Below are 7,500 nucleotides of genomic sequence, written 5' to 3'. Positions count from 1 at the left end.
TCCTCCTTTCAATCCTGACCACCAGCGGACGCACAAATCACCAATAGATTCTTTATGCATATTACTTGCCTTTTGGGAGATTTTTTAGTAGTTAGCATTCATAAACATACTGCGATGATTTATGCGGGGTTTGAAATTCCTGTGTGTGTGTGTGTGTGTGTGTGTGTGTGTGTGTGTGTGTGTGTGTGTGTGTGTTTACGTATAACAAACAATGTGTCTATCATACAACAGTAAGGTGTTCCCACAAAAGCACTCAGCACATTCACCATCCCCATCACCACCTGCCTTTACACATGCTGCACACACCACATGACAGACCACGTCCACACAAAGTCTGCAGCACTCTGCACCCACTCACTCCACCACACACCACCCCCGCAATGCCCACACACCGCCACACGCCACCAGTAACCAAGCTCTTCCCTCCACAGTCGTGCCGTCGTGCCTGGTGCTCCTGGACACTGGATGGAGTCCTGTCCACGGCGGGGTGTTGAGGTCACTGATCGAGGGTGACCCGCTGACCCTGCAGTGCACCGCATCGGGGGGTGAGTACTTACTGGGTGTACTAAGTGTGTGTTGGGTGTGTTAGGTGTGTATTGGGTGTAGGGTCAGTGTTGGCTGCTGTACCTAATATTGCATCACATCTGAGGGTCAGTACAATGTAACATGTATACTGGGTGTATTAAATGTGTGTTGTGTGTAAGGTCAGTGTTGCACCTTTACCTGACCACACCCGCCCTTACCCTCCCTCACTTTCCCTCCAGCTCCTATCGGGGTCAATAGTGGCGAGTTGCCTTAATTTCAGAGGTTATCTTTTTTCCTGCTATTTCTGCCCTGACAGTTTCTCCTCCAGGACGAGCAAAGTAAGCTTGGCGTCCTCCTAAATCCTGCATAATAACACTTTATCTTCGCCTTCTGCTCCCCTTTATCTCTAACACGTTCTTCTCCTTTCACTTTTCTTCTTTCTTCTCTTCCTTCTTTCCATGTTCTATATTCTGTCCTCAACTTTTCTGATTTTTTTTCCTTCCCATTAATTAACTTTTTTTTTTATCCCTTCCTCTTCTTAGCCGTCTCCTGTATCCATTTTTCTCCTTTTTCTCCGTATTTTCTTTCATCTCTTAATGTTTCTTGTTTCACTGGCACTCTCTCTCTCTCACTCTCTCTCTCTCTCTCTCTCTCTCTCTCTCTCTCTCTCTCACACAAAAACGAAAATCTATTTCCCGCTAGGAATGATCAGCCAGGAGTACCAACATGACGTACGCTTCATAAAACACTAAATCAACGGTAAACGCAAAGAAATCTACAAATATTAATACACAAAGCAATAATACTTAACTATATTTATTGTCAATTTCAACAAAGATACACGGGCTGATTTAGAGTCTTATTATGATGTTGACGAATCGCATAAGTTGCCACCCCTGGGACCCCGCCCCCTACTCCTCCCCCGTCACGTGAGGTACAGAGTGAGTTGTGTTGAAGTCCCGCGGTGGCGATTATCGTAATATTTCCCATCCTTCCGTGCGTCAGGAGGGCTGCGGGTGGTGTGGTGAGTACTTGAGGGCGTGGGGGAGGCGAGGGTGTGAAGCAGTAATAAGGGAACACTGGATAAAAGGACAAAAATTGAGACAAGATAAGGTGTTTCCTGTCTGCTGGTCTTCATACTGATTTCTCCCGTGGTCATCTTTACTCTTTCTCCCTCTCTCTCTCTCTCTTGATTTTAATGTCTCCTCCTCCTCCTCTCTCTCTCTCTCTCTCTCTCTCTCTCTCTCTCTCTTGATTTTAATGTCTCCTCTCTCTCTCTCTCTCTCTCTCTCTCTCTCTCTCTCTCTCTCTCTCTCTCTCTCTCTCTCTCTCTCTCTCTTGATTTTAATGTCTCCCTGTCTCCTCCTCCTCTCTCTCTCTCTCTCTCTCTCTCTCTCTCTCTCTCTCTCTCTCTCTCTTGATTTTAATGTCTCCTCCTCTCTCTCTCTCTCTCTCTCTCTCTCTCTCTCTCTCTCTCTCTCTCTCTCTCTCTCTCTCTCTCTCTCTCTCTCTCTCTCTCTCTCTCTTGATTTTAATGTCTCTCTCTCTCTCTCTCTCTCTCTCTCTCTCTCTCTCTCTCTCTCTCTCTCTCTCTCTCTCTCTCTCTCTCTCTCTCTTGATTTTAATGTCTCCTCCTCTCTCTCTCTCTCTCTCTCTCTCTCTCTCTCTCTCTCTCTCTCTCTCTCTCTCTCTCTCTCTCTCTCTCTCTCTCTCTCTTGATTTTAATGTCTCCTCCTCCTCCGCCTCATCATCATCATCATCATCATCATCATCATCTTCTTCTTCTTCTTCTTTCTTCTTTCTTCTCTATCTTCTTCACTTTTATTATGTGATTTGAATTTAACAATTTAACATCTTAACCATGTACTGTAGAAAACGGGAACACTGGGAATGTTGGTGACGTATTAACAAGGTAACTACCGAATTGGCTGTTAGGTGGTTGTTGGAGGCAGTTAACACTGTTGTTACGCTCTTGCTATGCTCTTATTCCCCGGAGCGTTACATTGACAAGGCTACGTAGAGTTTTTAGTGTTATCTGGCTGGAAAGTCTTTGGATTGGAAGGTAATTATGGTTTAATTGGTTTAAGCTTGTCAGGTGTGGTAGTTACACGTATCCGGTCAGTCCTCTCGGGGGAAACACTGCGAGTGAGTGTTGCTGCTGTGTTACTTGTCTGTCATGACGGAGCTACCCTTTTTTCAGGTAGATTTAGGTCTGTCTTGTATTAACCCTTTGACTGCCACTCGGCGCACCTCTCCCTAATTGCCAGTCACGCTCAGGACTTGTCCTCCAGCCACATTCAATCTTTGGACTGGGAAGAAATTGCAAAATGTGTTCTTTTCATCGCTAACTTTCTTGTAGATGCTTATAAAGAGTTGACACACTGCTGCTGGTGGTGCTGGTTGTGTCCTGTTGCAGTGAAAGGGTTGATCTGAGGGGAATGCGTGATCGGGGGAAGGCTGTGGTAAAAAACAATCATTTGCAACAAGTACATTAATTCTAAACAGACAGAAAAATGCAAGGAAAAAAAAGTCTCGTCCAGAACAGAGAGGAAAAGTGAAGTGAAAAGGTGAAAATTTACCATAGTTACCTGTATGCTTGTGTGTGTGTGTGTGTGTGTGTGTGTGTGTGTGTGTGTGTGTGTACACGTGTATGTACGTATGACATTCTCTCTCTCTCTCTCTCTCTCTCTCTCTCTCTCTCTCTCTCTCTCTCTCTCTCTCTCTCTCTCTCTCTCCTTTGCGCCTTTGCTAGTGTGTGTGTGTGTGTGTGTGTGTGTGTGTGTGTGTGCACGTATGATTCTCTCTCTCTCTCTCTCTCTCTCTCTCTCTCTCTCTCTCTCTCTCTCTCTCTCTCTCTCTCTCTCTCTCTCTCTCTCTCTCTGTGTGTGTGACCTGTGTTTGCAGGTCAGTGGAGTGCAAGGAAGGCCTTAAGTACAAAACTGTGTCAAATAAATAAATGACTTGATAGAAAGATGTATAGACAGATAGATAGAAAGAAAGGTAGGTAGGTAGACAGACAGACAGACAGATATACATATATATATATATATATATATATATATATATATATATATATATATATATATATATATATATATATATATATATATAGAGAGAGAGAGAGAGAGAGAGAGAGAGAGAGAGAGAGAGAGAGATGTATAGATAGGCATATAGATAGGCATATAGATAGATAGATAGATAGGCAGACTGATAGACAGACAGACAGACAGACAGACAGACAGACAGACAGACATGGCATGCTGGTCGTTACAACAATAATGAATCACTTTGAGATCCAGACCATGAGTGGAGAATATTGAATCTGCTTGGGAAAGGGGATTATTATTATTATTATTATTATTATTATTATTATTATTATTATTATTACTACTACTACTACTATTATCATCATCATTGCTACTACTGTTACTACTACTACTACTACTACTACTACTACTACTACTACTACTACTACTACTAATAATAATAATAATAATAATAATCTTGTTATTAAAAAAGTTTTATCCATCTTACCTTTTCAGACTTTAGTGATGCTAGCAACAACAACAACAACAACAACAACAACAACAAAGTGTCCTATATGAATAACCCAAAGATATTTACCTGTGCTCTATAAATACACAAATCAGCTTTACCTGTCCTGTCTGTCTCCTGTTATCTGTCTTTTCCATTCTTACTTGTTACCTGTCTTTTTAATTAACCACCTGTCCTCTGTAAATACCCCCAAATGTTTACCTGTCCTTAATAAACACACGAGACAATTTACCTGCCCTCCCTATTAGGCGAGAATTTGCACCAATCACTATCTCGGAACAGAAATGACCTGGTTTAGCCTCATTGCGTGACCTGGTGATCACGTGACAAGGCAATTAGCGATGCTGTCTGTCGCTAATGATGTGAAGGGAATGGTGGTTGTGTCATTAGTGTTGTTGTTGTTGTTATTGTTGTTGTTGTTGTTGTTGTTGTTGTTGTTGTTGTTGTTGTTGTCCTGTATCTCTCTCTCTCTCTCTCTCTCTCTCTCTCTCTCTCTCTCTCTCTCTCTCTCTCTCTCTCTCTCTCTCTCTCGTTTTCGTAAATTATCCAACTTTTTTTTCTATATTTGTCTTTTTTTTTTCTCTCTAATCTGTTCATTTGGTGTTTGTTTTTGCCCATTTCCTGAAACTCATCTTCATTTCACCTTCATTTGTATTTTTTTACCTCCTCCTCCTCCTCCTCCTCCTCCTCCTCTTTCTTCAATTGACCTTTGGAACGTGACCTACGTGGGTGGAAAATGAGGTCAGGTCAGCGGATGTTTAATTAGCATATGTGTTTGTTAAGGTCTTGCTGGTGTTGCTGTTGTTATTGTTATTGTCAGTTGTTTTTGTTATTGTTGTTGATGCCGTTAGTGGTGGTGGTGGTGGTGGTGGTGGTGGTAGATGGTGGTGGTGGTGGTGGTGGTAGGTTATTGAAAGATATAGAGAGATAGAGACGAAGAAAATTGTAGGATTATGAAAGAAGAGGAGGAAGAGGAAGAAGAGGAAGAGATGGAAGGTATTGACTATAAGGTCGATAACGATCATTGATTTTAGCATCTTCTTCGCCCCTAACGTTATGGGAGGCTTGTGCTGCGAGAGATGGGTAGGTAGATAGATAGATACATAGATAGATAGTAAATAGATAATAAATAGGTAAATAGATAAATTGACATACATACATAGAAATTTAGAGACAGGAAGATAGATAGATAAAATAAGTAGATAGACAGACAGACAGACAGACAGACAGACAGAAACAAAAAGACAGGCAAACAGAAATGGTTATAAGCAAAATTCTTCCCGTGACTTTAATATACGAGTATTTTTATGACACATTATCCTCACCACTCATTTTTAGGACAAATTACCAACGTGAAATAGGACTGCCGAGGAAAATAGCAGCACCAACAATAGTAGTAGCACAACCACCACCACCAGTAGTTATAGTAGTAGTAGTAGTAGTAGTAGTAGTAGTAGTAGTAGTGGTAGTGGTAGTAGTAGTAGTAGTAGTAGTAGCAGTAGTAGTAGCAGTAGTAGTAGAAGTAGTAGTAGTTTTAGTAGTAGTTTGAAAGGCGTTAAAGAACCAAGGGAATGTTGCCCAGAGGAGAGAGAGAGAGAGAGAGAGAGAGAGAGAGAGAGAGAGAGAGAGAGAGAGAGAGAGAGAGAGAGAGAGCAGCAATAGAACAGTCAGAAAGGAAACTTGAGATGAAGTTGCAGTGAGAAGGATAGAAGCAGTAGGAGGGTAGTCTGGATATCAAAGTTTTGTGCCAGACTCTATCAAAACCTTTTGATATGTCCAAGGCAACAGCAAAAGTTTCACCAAAATCTCTAAAAGGGATTTATTGTTCCTATGCGTTAAAGGAGCGACATGTAGTATTACGTGACGAGCAGTGAGTAGCGAAGTCTTATAAAGAATAACGAGAGGCCCCTACACTCTCTGCAATACTCTGATACATTACTGCCACAAACCAATGTCACTTCTGTAACAAAGGAACGATGGACACAAACAATGAAGGATGACGTCATGCGACATGAAGAGAGAGAGAGAGAGAGAGAGAGAGAGAGAGAGAGAGAGAGAGAGAGAGAGAGAGAGAGAGAGAGAGAGAGAGAGAGAGAGAGAGAGAGAGAGAGAGAGAGAGAGAGAGAGAGAGAGAGAGAGAGAGAGAGAGAGAGAGAGAGAGAGAGAGAGAGAGAGAGAGAGAGAGAGAGAGAGAGAGACATTTTACAAACCTTAATTCTGCATTATTAAAGCAGTCTAGACTCACTCTCTCTCTCTCTCTCTCTCTCTCTCTCTCTCTCTCTCTCTCTCTCTCTCTCTCTCTCTCTCTCTCTCTCTCTTTCATACAGGTAGGCATTCAAGTTAATCAAACACACCTAAGGCCGCTAACACTTTGTTAATTAGTGACACATGGCGAGGAAATACACCTGTTACTATTATTACTGATACCACTATTACTATAACTACTATTACTACTACTACTACTACTACTACTACTACTACTGTTAGTACTATTACTACGACTACTACAACTACTACTACTACTACTACTACTACTACTACTACTATTACTACTACAATTATACTACTACTACTACTACTACTAATATTGCTACTAGAACTGCTACTACTACTTTGTTAATTAGTGCACACACACTCACACACACACACACACACACACACACACACACACACACACACACACACACACACACACACACACACACACACACACACACACACACACACACACACACACACACACACACACATATATACATAAAAGAGCAGCAAAAAGACAAAATTACATAGAAAGATAGATATGTAGATAGATACAGGAAATTTGAAAGATGTGCAAAAATAAATACGACTCTCTCTCTCTCTCTCTCTCTCTCTCTCTCTCTCTCTCTCTCTCTCTCTCTCTCTCTCTCTCTCTCTCTCTCTCTCTCTCTCTCTCTCTCTCTCTCTCTCTCTATCTCTCTCTCTCTCAGCGTCACTGTCACACACACACACACACACACACACACACACACACACACACAGGCAGCAACCTGAGCAGTATTTGAACTGTGAAATTTGTGTGTGTGTGTGTGTGTGTGTGTGTGTGTGTGTGTGTGTGTGTGTGTTAAAATTGTAACTACGATAAATTCTAATCTGTTTAGTACTACTATACTTTGACTATTATAAGTACTGTTACTACCACTATTACTACTACTACTACTACTACTACTACTACTACTACCACTTTTTTTTTTTTTTTCTACTACTACTTAATAATACCTCCACCCCATGTTTATTGATGTGTCAATTAGGGGCTCCATTACTTGGAGGTCATTAGCCCCAGCTCCCGCTAATGACTGTGGCATCCAACCATATCTAATACTCTATAATATACACATTAGTTGTTAACTATAAATTCATTCTACCTCTACTCTATCTACT

This window comes from Scylla paramamosain, unplaced genomic scaffold (genome assembly GCF_035594125.1).
Source record: "Scylla paramamosain isolate STU-SP2022 unplaced genomic scaffold, ASM3559412v1 Contig24, whole genome shotgun sequence".
Lineage (NCBI taxonomy): Eukaryota > Metazoa > Arthropoda > Malacostraca > Decapoda > Portunidae > Scylla > Scylla paramamosain.
This window is presented reverse-complemented; position numbering follows the sequence as displayed.